This window comes from Notolepis coatsorum (assembly GCF_963971535.1).
Source record: "Notolepis coatsorum genome assembly, chromosome: 15".
Classification (NCBI taxonomy): domain Eukaryota; kingdom Metazoa; phylum Chordata; class Actinopteri; order Aulopiformes; family Paralepididae; genus Notolepis; species Notolepis coatsorum.
The window spans coordinates 15019401-15032393 of record NC_140179.1 but is presented as its reverse complement, the minus strand read 5'-3'; the positions used below and the strand labels follow the sequence as shown (position 1 = coordinate 15032393).

The following is a 12993-nucleotide window of genomic DNA, read 5'->3' as shown; positions in this document are numbered from 1 at the left end:
AACTGGTAGATTTTTTTTTTTTTTATCCACTTTTTCTCCTTATTCTCCCATCCCAATTTCGAGTTTCCAATTCTCCCCTCCCCTGTCTTGAACGTTGCTCGACTATGCCCCCCACTGGTCGGTTGTAGGGAGGATAGAAGCCTTGCATCACGTGTCCCCTCCGGTACACGAGGAGGCAGCCTGTCGCATCTTTTCACCTGCCAGCGCGGACTCTCAGTGGCAAGGTGTAACGCATGGGAGGCTCACACTACCCCCGCTACTTCCTGTCTCTGCTGTGCAGGCGTCCCCCAACCGACCTGTAGGAGTCGCTATCCACAACGTCCAAATCCCCACCCTTCGAATTCCACCCTCTAACTCTGCCAATGAGTTAGTATGACGGCTGGCCCAAGCCGGAGGCAATGCTGACACCAGGATTCGAGACCGGAGTCTGTTGCATTGGTGACGAGCGCAATCTCCGCTGCGCCACCCAGCCGCGCCTACTTACATTAGATTTCAGTCACGGTTTGTGAATCACGCCTGGTGATAGATGTTCGACTTGGCCATAAGATGATAAGAAGGTAATTTATAGGCCTGATATTCTATAATCATATTTCAAATAGCATGTGTCCGGATGGCAGAATTCAGTACAGTCTCTACAAAATCTCCTGTTTAATCATCTTCCCATTATTAATTTGCTTAGATTGTTTGTACACGTGATCTCAAAAAGGTGCTGAATGAGCTCAGTGGTTCTTTTTCATGTCTGGCCATTTTTAGCATGGTGTTGTTATTCACATTTTTTTTTATTGATATTCTCCTTTGGTTCACTGACACTGGGAATACATTCCCTGAGATTCATAGATGTCCCTAGATACCAAGGACATGCAAATGGCCCTTGTAGATGTGGAGCAATCTTCCATTTACTTAGGTATGTATTTTCTGAAAATAGGGCTAGGGCTGAAGAGGTTAATACCTAAAACTCTCACACCAAGGCCTCAGGAAAAACTCAAGGCAAGTCAAATGGTACAGCTAAGATAAGAGATAAGAAATTCCTTTATTGTACAGCACTACGGTGCAACACGGCCGTCCCGGGTTCGACTCCCGGACCCGGCGACCTTTGCCAAATGTCTTCGCCCTCTATCTCCCATACTTCCTCTCTCTCTCTGCCGGACTGCCCGGGGAAAAAAACTATAGAAATCGACCAAAAACCAAAAAAAAAAATAAGATATTCCTTCATTGATCCCCTTGCGGCAATTCAGGCTTATAGCAGCATGGGGGAGAGGAGGTACAGGTATGGGCAGGGTAATGGCAGCATGGGGGAGGGGGGGTACAGGTATGCGCAGGGTAATAGCAGCATGGGGAGGGGAGGTACAGGTATGGGCAGGGTAATAGCAGCATGGGGAGGGGAGGTACAGGTATGGGCAGGGTAATAGCAGCATGGGGAGGGGAGGTACAGGTATGGGCAGGGTAATAGCAGCATGGGGAAGGGGAGGTACAGGTATGGGCAGGGTAATAGCAGCATGGGGGAGGGGAGGTACAGGTATGGGCAGGGTAATGGCAGCATGGGGGAGGGGAGGTACAGGTATGGGCAGGGTAATAGCAGCATGGGGGAGGGGAGATACAGGTATGGGCAGGGTAATAATAGCAGCATGGGGGAGAGGAGGTACAGGTATGGGCAGGGTAATAGCAGCATGGGGAGGGGAGGTACAGGTATGGGCAGGGTACTGTAATAGCTGTTAACCAAACCACTGATGTATGATATTTAGAGAACAGGGGCAGCCGATGGCCAATATGTATATTTTTTTATTAAGTTTGAATAATTTAATGAATTCTAATTAAACAGAAATATACATTGGGTTATGCTGTAGATTTCAGAAGGTGAGTATTTAAGGGAGAGCGGTACAGTTGTCAGATGAGATGTCATTCAACTGCATTATAACAATGTTTTTTTTATTTAATATTTTGTACGCATATACATTTTTATTTGTTTTACTTTCTTGTTGCACTGCTCTGGGCTGGGATTTCATTTACATTTTTTTTGGTAGGAAGTAGGCTACACAAAGTAATGACAATACCCAAAATATTTAACACTAGCCAGTAACGGACTGATAAATGTTTTACAACCCCAGCTCATCGGGAGTAACGTGCCGTTGAGCAAGGCACTGAACCCCAAAACGCATCCAGGGGTGCTGCACTGCGCTCTGACCCCTCTGATGAAATGCATAATGTATGTGTAACTAGGAGGGATATGAGAAAAGACTAATTTAATTTCCTTGTGTACATTGACAATAAAATAATCTTCAATACACTTACTGTATATGTCAGAAGCTCTGGGGTTTGCTCTGACCAGTGACATCACAACAACACGCCACCAACTAACACATGAAAGACCAGGGAAGCCACGGTTGCCTGGCAACGCTTGGACAATGATTGCACATTATTGGCGGTAGGTAAGCAGGGTTGCGTAGTAGCCAGTACACAATCTTTGTAATTTATGGAAAATAGACAATCCGGTTTTAGAAGAGAGAGCAGACTAATTACAGCGTGGGAGGGTTTGTGCGGCTGCATGAGGAGAGACTGTGTAGCAACATAAATATCAGGCTGAGAGAGGGGCTAGCAATTCAATTTGGTGGTAGACTAGATTATACACCAGCATCTTTCAATCAGCCCAGCTTGCAAAAGAAACGCTAGGCCTGAGCCAAGCATTCACAATTTCTGCAAATCACTGAATAGAAAGCCATCAGTCAGTTCTGTTGTGCACACCAGGTGGATATGTGCACGGGAGCGTATCCCAGCCCTTGTATGTCATCTACAAGGGCAATGAGGGCAATCTGAGTAATCATTAAACCCAAGAGATGAACCCTGGCCTGCTAAACACAGGGGCTGGAAAACCGGAGGGGGGGGGGGCAGTTCCAATTTTTCTTTTTCATTTAGCAATTTCTCCGAATGTGGGGATTGAAAAAGGTGACTTTCCATTCAGCTTATGGGTTCATAAGAGCGTAGCCTAATTCACATCAACTTTAGGATTTGTTTTAGGGCTGTACCGAATGTCATTTTTTAACATTCGAAGCTTCGATTGAAGTATAAAAGAAATTTACTTAGAAAAAAGAAAAAAGAAAAAATTATAAACTAAAACCTCAATTTGAATAAAGTGATTAATCTGATTGAATGAGTCTTTTTCTTTTATTAAATCAACTTTCTTTAATGAATATAACTAATCAGTTTCATCAACATAAATAATCCAATAAGGGCACGGTTGGTATGAAAGTGATGGTGACGTCTTATAGTATAATATTATAATATTAGTAGCCTAATCTTTAACTGCAACTGTGAAGAAAACCCCCATTGGTTTAAACAGATTGAATAGACACAAAAAAAAAAGTAAATTAAATAAAAAATTCGAATGTTGATTTAGAATTTGAATGTCAACATTATGATCGAAGCTTCGAAGCTTCGAAGCATTCGGTACAGCCATTACGCTGTGGCCAGCTATTGATAATAACGACATAGCCCATCTACTTTGGTTTACAGAGAATGTTGGGTGACCGGTCCTTCTGCTCAGCTGCTCCTCGGCTCTGCTCACTTTGGTGTAGTGTTCATAGACTAGCATTGATACAGACATGCCGTTCGATGAGCAGAGAGACCTGTTGCAGACAGTAGAGGTGATGTAATTATTACAAATGGTAACTGACTGTTTTGACTGACAATAAGCATTAAGCATTAAGGGGCGACAGTGGCTCTGGAGGTAGAGCAGTCGTCTGGCAATCCGGAGGTTCCCGGTTCGATTCCTGCTCCTCCCGGCCAGCGTGTCGATGTGTCCTTGAGCAAGACACTTAACCCCTAATTGCTCCCGATGAGCAGGTTGGCACCTTGCATGGTTGCCTCCGCCGTCGGTGTGTGAATGTGTGAGTGAAATAATGTGTGGGTGAATGGGTAAAATGTGAGGAACAAATTGTAAAGCGCTTTGGATAAAAGCATTATATAGAAAAAAGCAGCCATATATATTGCTGTGTGCATTGTTATGTCCGCGGGGCGAGACATAATAAAATCAGTAGCTTATGACTCTGCAATATCTCATTATTGCTGCCTGCTGCCATGCGCTTTAAGATGTGTTCTAAAAAGTAAAAGTTATTTCCCTAAAGAATTACTCAAGCATTACCCGAGTAACTCATGAGAGTACTCGATCTGGGAAAACATTACTCATGCCCATCCCTACTATGCATTACCAGCAGAAAGACGTTTACTTGTGAGCAGTTTTATTGGTAATGTTATGTATAAAACGTAGAGATAGACGGATAAAATGTACTCTCAAGCTGAACAGCAACCACATTGGCTTGAATCAAGTAGAGCCATATGAAATCCGTTTTATTATTTTCCAAATTCCATTTTATTTTTTCCCAAATTCCGTTTTTTCCGTTTTAATATTTCAGAATTCTGTATTTTGCTTTTTATGCTCATTTTACCATCAGAAATAGTGTCTAATAAGTGGGAATGAATAAATGTCTACAATTGAATATGATATAACAGTCCATTTAATGTTTTTAAGTGCTGCAACTCAGAAATACAGTTACATTTTACACAATACTTTTCAAATAATATTGTGACAAAATAAAAATACACATTTCAAGTGTAAACAATAGATACAGCTAGCTACTACTGACATTATCACAATGTCAGTAGCCTAGCTATATCTATTTTATTGTGATGAAATATAGTAATGCATAATTTAGGCACCTTTAGTTTAGTTTATTTCGTTTATAAAGGACAGTGTATAATGACAATCGTTTGCATTAAACAAATGGATTGCACCAGATTTAGCAAGAAGCTATCATTTCCATCTATAGTCCTATCTATGTACTGTAAAACGTTTCATAGCTATTTAAGTTTATTTCGATTATAAAGGGCAGTGTATAATGACTCGTTTGCATTAAACAAATGGATGGGTGCACTAGATTTAGCAAGAAGCGATCATGTCCTAACGTTATAGCTATTTAATCACAATAGTGTCGCAAGTGTTTTTGTGGCTCCAGTCCACGGAACGTTGACAGAATTAGCAAAACACCTTATCGCCGGAGGCATAAAAGTCATTAGGATACTGCTCTGCTCTGAATTGAGGGCTTATTGGGGAATTTATTAGCTTCTTGACGATGTAAACACCGAAGCAGCGAGACGCTTGGGAGACTGCCTGTGTTGTGTGTAACCCGCTCTAGCGTCCGCCTCCCCGGTCGCGTGTGCACCAAGCGTTCCACCCAAAAACGGAATTTCAGTCCAGATTAGGCCAAATTCTGCAATATTCCACGTTTTGCAGTTGATTCCATTTTTATTGGTCAATTCCGCGATTCCGTCCGCGATTCCGTGAACGCGGATTTCATATGGCTCTAGAATCAAGGTGAGGAACAACAGAAGGATGAAAGTAGCAAACCCTAGCTTATCAGTGTTTCCCCTAGGATTTTTTTCAGGGGGGTGGTAGGCCCCCCGAAACTACTAGTGTTGTCGAGGGGCGCGCGTGTCACGGATACGTGGTGACCAACAGTGTCGTCATAGACGCACGCAGTAAGGCGGTTGTTACTTGTTAGTATCGGGAATCGAACCGTGAACCTCACGACCACTCTACCTCATGAGCCACATAGTTCAGACAATGTATCTGCTTCTAAAATGACAACGTCTCATTTTCCATTGTTATTTCTACATGTGGTAAATACACAAGTTCAAGTTTCTTTATTAGTTGTCATACAGAAGTACAGAATACTTTTATACAAAATGCGTCTTTCTGTTACGCTCCAGAGACTGTGCTAGACAAAAATAGATAAGTATAAAATAAAATAAGTATAGCAAGTAAAAAATAGAAGTCACGTACGTAGACGTAGACAGTACACAAGTGTTCAGTATGTACTATGTACATATGTACAATGTTCAATGCAGAGTAGAAGTAACTGAGTTACCATACAATATACTATACAATATACTAATATACAATATACTATATAGTGCAAAGGAGAAATGGGATGAGGTACAATTTAGGTACAATTTACAGTAAGTAAAAACAAAAGTAAGTACAATGAGGTATGGGTTGTAGTGCAAATTCTTTACCAATCAATATAAAGGTGTTCTAAAGTGTGTAAAGTGGGTGCTGCAGTGAGTTGTTTGTTTAAAGTGAGTGTGTGCGTGTGGATGTGTGTGCTGTGAGTGCATTTGATGGTTGTTACAAAGTGTTATTGTTCGTTGAGCATCCTAATGGCCTGGGGATAGACGCTTCTTCTGAGTCTTTCTGTGCTTGCCATGAGACTCTGGTATCGCTTGCCTGACCGCAGCAGTTCAAAGAGGCAGTTGTTTGGGTGGCTGGAGTCTTTGATAATTCTCTTAGCATTACCCATGCATGTACATGTAAGTAAGTAAACTTACACAACATGTAAGTAAGACAGTTTGAGTTGTTGGAAAGTGTATTTTGTTACATTTGACAGAGCTAGGGCTAAGGCTATTGGTCCGCATCCACTTCCAGGCATTGCGCTAAGCTAGCTAGCACACGCGGATCTCTCTCTCAGTCTTCATACCAATTAATTTTCCAAAAAGTTGCCGTAAGCTAGCCTTGACTATAGGTTAGAAAAACTGGCTTGTGACCGGAAGGATGCCAGTTTTTGAGTCCCTGGGTTGGGTGGGTAAATATTGAGTGGGGGAATCACTAAAACTCACCTAGTTATTAAATGAACAAATTTCACTTTGCTCCCTCCTCAACTCTACCATTGAGGTGCCATTGAGCAAGGCACTAACCCCTCAACTACCCCCAGTGGAGCTGCTCAGTAGTAAACTGTCCCCCAACTGGTCACCTTGAGCACCATACAGTGTAATGGCCACACACAGAAGACCCCCCGACGACCTCTCTTGGAGCAATGCCCACACAATTCATGGGAAATAAAGCTAAACTACATTCACTAGCAGGCAAACACGGTCTGTTATCATCAGGGTCTGTATAGGTAGAGAAAGCAGGAGTGATCCTCTGGTTTACTTGCCAGTTATTCCTCAGTCCAGGACAACTGGTCGTACCTGTTTCAAGGTTAAGGCTGTCCCCACCCCTCCTGCTACATCATTTGAATGCCTTGCCTTCAAACTGCTTGGCCCCCAGCCTGTGCTTGTCATCCTGATCTACCGTCCCCCCCCTCCCTCCCCTGTGTTTATTTCGGAATTATCTGACCTACTCACCTCTGTCAGCTCATCCATCTCCTCAATTCTCCTCCTCGGCGACTTCAACATTCACGTTGACAACATCACCACCTCCGACGACCTCCTGTCCCTCCTTGACTGCCACAATCTCACCCAGCATGTAGATTTCCCCACCCACACCAGAGGCCATATACTGGACCTGGTGTGTTCCACCGAGACCATCACTCCCTCCAATCTCAGTGGCGTGGACCTCCACGTTGCTGACCATCTTGCCGTCAAGTTCTCAGTTTCTCTCCCGTCCTCCCCTGGCCGCCAACAGGGCCCCATGACGTACAGGAACACAAAAAACATCACCCCCACTGACCTCACCAACGCCCTGAGCTCCCACCTCGCTCATGATCCTCAGCTGCTCTCAACCATTGAGTTGGTGAACACCTACAACACAGCCCTAGCTGCCACCCTGGACTCCCTCGCACCCCTCAAAACCCGCACTGTCACATTTACACACTCCGCCCCCTGGTACACCCCTGAGCTCCGCTCCATGAAAGCCAAGGGCCGCCAGTTGGAGAGGCGCTGCAGGAAAACAGGCCTCGCTGTCCATGCCCAGGCCTACTCTGACCACATCATTTCCTACAGACTCGCCCTCACCCAAACCAAGTCCTCCTTCTACTCCGATATCATCTCCAAAGGACAAGGGAATTCCAAAGCCCTCTTCTCCACCATCACCAAACTCCTCAAGCCCCCCGACAACCCCCTCCAGACCACCTCCTCTGATCTCTGCAACAGATTCACGGAATTCTTCCAAAACAAAATCTACGCCATCTACCAGCAGCTCCAGTCTACTCCTGTGTCCCCCACACCTCCGGTTGCTAAACATGACCCTCTGCCCCATCCCACCTACTCCTTTTCATCCTTCTCCCTGGTGGACACCGACTCCATTACGAAGCTGGTGTCTGGCTCTAAATCTTCCACCTGCTCTCTGGACCCTATGCCCACCACCCTGGTGAAGGCTGGCCTGCCTGCCCTCTGTCCTCTCATGGTAGACATCATCAACTCATCCCTGTCCACTGGCTCCGTCCCTGCTGACTTAAAGGTGGCAGCAGTCACCCCAATTCTAAAAAAACCCGGTCTGGACCCCGATAACCTCAACAACTTCCGCCCCATCTCAAACCTCCCCTTCCTCAGCAAGGTCCTCGAGCGCGCAGTAGCCGCCCAGCTACAGAGTCACATGGCCTACCATGACCTGTTTGAACCACTCCAGTCTGGGTTCAGGGCTAAACACAGCACCGAGACCGCCCTGATCAAGGTGACAAATGACCTCCTCATGGCTGCTGATGCTGGCAACATCAACATCCTCATCCTCCTGGACCTCTCAGCTGCCTTCGACACCATCTCACACGCAATCCTCCTAGACCGCCTGGAAAGTGTCCTTGGCATCACTGGTACCCCCTTGTCCTGGTTCACATCCTACCTCACCAACAGGTGGCAGTATGTTTCCCTCGGGGGCTCCAGGTCAGCTCCAGCACTTGTTAAACAGGGTGTTCCCCAGGGTTCTGTGCTAGGTCCGCTCCTTTTTATGATTTACCTCCTCCCACTCGGTGACATCATAAGGAAACACGGCCTCCACTTCCACTTCTATGCAGACGACACACAGCTCTACCTCCACACCAAACCCTCGGCCCCCCTTCCTCCCCCCTCCCTCACTGCCTGCCTCCAGGACATAAAAACATGGATGACCACCAATTTCCTTCAACTCAATAGTAAGAAAACCGAACTCATAGTTATAGCCTCCCCAGCCCTCCTCCAAAAGATCGACCACCTTGTTCTCTCCGTGGATGGCTACTCCATCTGCCCCTCCACAGAGGTAAGGAACCTGGGCGTCATACTGGACTCCACCCTCTCATTTCACCCTCACGTCAAGTCTGTCACCAGATCCGCCTTCTTCCACCTCAGAACCATCTCCCGCCTCCGCCCCTCACTCTCCGACACCTCAGCGGAAACACTCATTCACGCCTTCATCACTTCCCGCCTCGACTACTGTAACGGAATCCTTCTTGGTGCCTCCAAGAAGGTTCTGGATCGTTTACAGTACGTCCAAAACTCTGCTGCGAGGGTCCTCACGCGCACCAAACCCTGGCAGCACATCACCCCCACCCTGCAAAAACTACACTGGCTCCCCATCAACTATCGAATCCCCTACAAGATCCTCCTCCTCACCTACAAATCCCTGCACGGGTTGGCCCCTTCCTACCTGACCAACCTACTCCACCCCTACACTCCAGCACGAGGCCTCCGATCCTCCAACTCCGACCTCCTCACCATCCCCCGCACCAGGCGTTCCACACTGGGAGACCGAGCTTTCGCTGCAGCAGCCCCCAGACTGTGGAACTCCCTCTCCCCCCTCATCCGAGGCTCTGACACCATCAACCTCTTCAAAACCAAGGTAAAAACCCACCTGTTCACACTTGCCTTCACGCAACACGGCCCCGCTCCCAAGTAGCCCACCCCTGACTCTTTTTAAGCCACAGATTCCGTTGTTTTGTTTTGTTGTTTGTTTGTTTGTTAATTTTAACCACTTCATCCAATTGGACAGAACTTGCCTCCTTTTTTTATTTATTTTTTATCTCTTATCTTATTTGTTTTTTCTTGTTGTTACTATACACAGATCTTTTATGTATTTTATTATATATATTTTTTTCAATTTTATTACTTACTTTTATTTTTTCCATCCTTTCCTTGTACAGTGTCCTTGAGTCTGAGAAAGGCGCTTCTCTCTTAAAATTCAATCTATTATTATTATTATTATTAGGACCCCATCTCATGTGACAGCTCTCCACACACTCCGAACAGGGGGACGGGAATATAATGCGTGACTGTAGCGTTTCTCGTCTTCTTGTATAGTCAGTGTATAATAATCCAGCAAATAACGTGAAAAGCCTACAGCCAGCCCAGCGTCAACAACAACAACACGATGATGGGGTTACTAACGTTATAGCCTCCTCTCTACGTTAACCATTTCACTGCCGCACTACAAAAACGGTTAACCCTTTCACTGCGACAATACACAGAAGGTTAACCCTTTCACTGCCGCACTAGCAAACGGTTAACCCTTTCACTGCGACAATACACAGAAGGTTAACCCTTTCACTGTCACACTACCAAACGGTTAACCCTTTCACTTCGACAACACACAGAAGGTTAACCCTTTCACTGCGACAATACAGAGAAGGTTAACCCTTTCACTTCGACAACACACAGAAGGTTAACCCTTTCACTGCGACAATACAGAGACGGTTAACCCTTTCACTGTGACAATACACAGAAGGTTAACCCTTTCACTGCGACAATACAGAGAAGGTTAACCCTTTCACTGCGACAACACACATAAGGTTAACCCGTTCACTGCCCCAATACACAGGTTAACCCTTTCACTGTGACAATACACAGAAGGTTAACCCTTTCACTGCGACAATACAGAGAAGGTTAACCCTTTCACTGTGACAACACACAGACGGTTAACCCTTTCACTACCACACTACAGAAGGTTAACCTTTCACTACAACACTACAGAAGGTTAACCCTTTCACTACCACACTACAGAAGGTTAACCTTTCACTACAACACTACAGAAGGTTAACCCTTTCACTACCACACTACAGAAGGTTAACCTTTCACTACAACACTACAGAAGGTTAACCCTTTCACTACCACACTACAGAAGGTTAACCTTTCACTACAACACTACAGAAAGTTAACCCTTTCACTACCACACTACAGAAGGCTAACCCTTTACTATCACACTACCGACGGTAATAACGGGTTAACCTTGTGTAGAGTGGCAGTGAACGGGTTTAGACTAGCTAGTCAGCTAGCCGCGTGCCTCCAGACGCACTGCCCGTCACCGCGTCATTAACTAGCTGTTACTATTATCACAACACGGTCGATGGTGATGTCTACTACTGCGAACAAATGCAAAAACCACACGACACACTGGCTTTAGCCGTCTAACTATCGTTCATATTATCATATATAATGATGTCTAACTATCGTTCATATATAATGATGTCTAACTAATCGTTCATATATAATGATGTCTAACTAATCGTTCATATATAATGATGTCCAACTATCGTTCATATAATAATGATGTCCAACTATCGTTCATATAATAATGAATGAGCTTCTTACGTGCCGTCCACTCCGCGTGCTGCTCGTCCCTCGAACTTTGGACTCTGGGGGTGAAGTTGTATCATGACAGCTTCCAGAAGTCCGGTCACCACCACCATATATTATATTAAATATTATATATATATATTATCCACCACAACACCAGTCAGTCACTCAGAACGCCTTTACTTCACCGGCTGCAGCGCAACACAACAGCAGCATTTACCCCACAGAATAACCCAAGGACAATATAAACCAAGGAAGGGTCAACACGTCAGAATAGCAGCGTGCTCTGCTCCGCTGCTTATTGGTGCCAGTGACGTCAGACTACACCTCCTTATTGGTGCCAGTTCTATTGAAGCCTGTATTCAAATGAATCCTAAAAATATATACAAGCTATCTGAGGAAATATACACGTCATCAACCAATGAATATACCAAGCGTTAGCTAGTTAACAAATACAACAAATGGATGATAATTAACATCCGAGGTAATAACCTGTTTATTAATTAAATTACCTCATCATAAACGAGGAGATGGCGATGTCATTTAATTCAATGTTGGACATTCTGTCGTGTGGCAGTGAAAGGGTTAACCGGCTGTCGTTATACCAAACGGTTAACCCTTTCACTGCGACAATACACAGAAGGTTAACCCTTTCACTGCCACACGGCAGCCGGTTAACCCTTTCACTGCCACAGAGTAAAGGGTTAACCCTGTCGTGTGGCAGTGAAATGGTTAATGGTGAGGATGAATGGCAGTTTTGTAACGTCGTTAAGCGGGCATGTACCCGGTGCAACGTCACAAAGGTCAACGATATTATCATCACCATCAGTCACTATGGCCATGGTTGGTTATAACCAAACAGCAGCTGCTGAAGTGAAGGTAGACGGACTAGGAGTAGCATGGTGCTTGGAAAGCAGAGTCAACGAGGAGAACGGGGTTCATTAACCCTTTCACTGACGCACTACCAACACGGTTAACCCTTTCACTGCGACAATACACAGAAGGTTAAGCATCCCTGCCCCCGGGTCCTATGTTCCCCGGTAGCGATAGATAGTCGGTTATGCTTAGAGTTTATATTTAGAGCAGGGCGATAGACCACCAGCCCTGACTATAACCTTAACCAACTTCGAAAGAGTCGCCAAGCTTAACCAGTTCGAAACAAGGCGGACATTAATAAAATGTTCAATCAATCAATCAATCGGGGAACATAAAGCCCGGGGAACATAGGGATGACCCCCCAGAGTCCACGATGGTAACTGAGCTAGTGTTGGCTGGTTAGCCAGAGTCCACGATGGTAACTGAGCTAGTGTTGGCTGGTTAGCCAGAGTCCACGATGGTAACTGAGCTAGTGTTGGCTGGTTAGCCAGAGTCCACGATGGTAACTGAGCTAGTGTTGGCTGGTTAGCCAGAGTCCACGATGGTAACTGAGCTAGTGTTGGCTGGTTAGCCAGAGTCCACGATGGTAACTGAGCTAGTGTTGGCTGGTTAGCCAGAGTCCACGATGGTAACTGAGCTAGTGTTGGCTGGTTAGCCAGAGTCCACGATGGTAACTGAGCTAGTGTTGGCTGGTTAGCCAGAGTCCACGATGGTAACTGAGCTAGTGTTGGCTGGTTAGCCAGAGTCCACGATGGTAACTGAGCTAGTGTTGGCTGGTTAGCCAGAGTCCACGATGGTAACTGAGCTAGT

General features: G+C 45.4%; 1 protein-coding gene across 1 annotated transcript in view; it reads right to left on the bottom strand.

Annotated features, from left to right (window-relative positions):
- slc5a6a (solute carrier family 5 member 6a) overlaps nucleotides 1-11454 on the bottom strand; it is a gene marked incomplete at its 3' end in the record, with an annotated part of 79575 nt that extends 68121 nt beyond the window's left edge. Inside the window, exon 1 of the mRNA XM_084330563.1 lies at nucleotides 11323-11454. The remainder of the gene's footprint in view (nucleotides 1-11322) is intronic.
- Between the last annotated feature and the right edge of the window lie 1539 nt (nucleotides 11455-12993).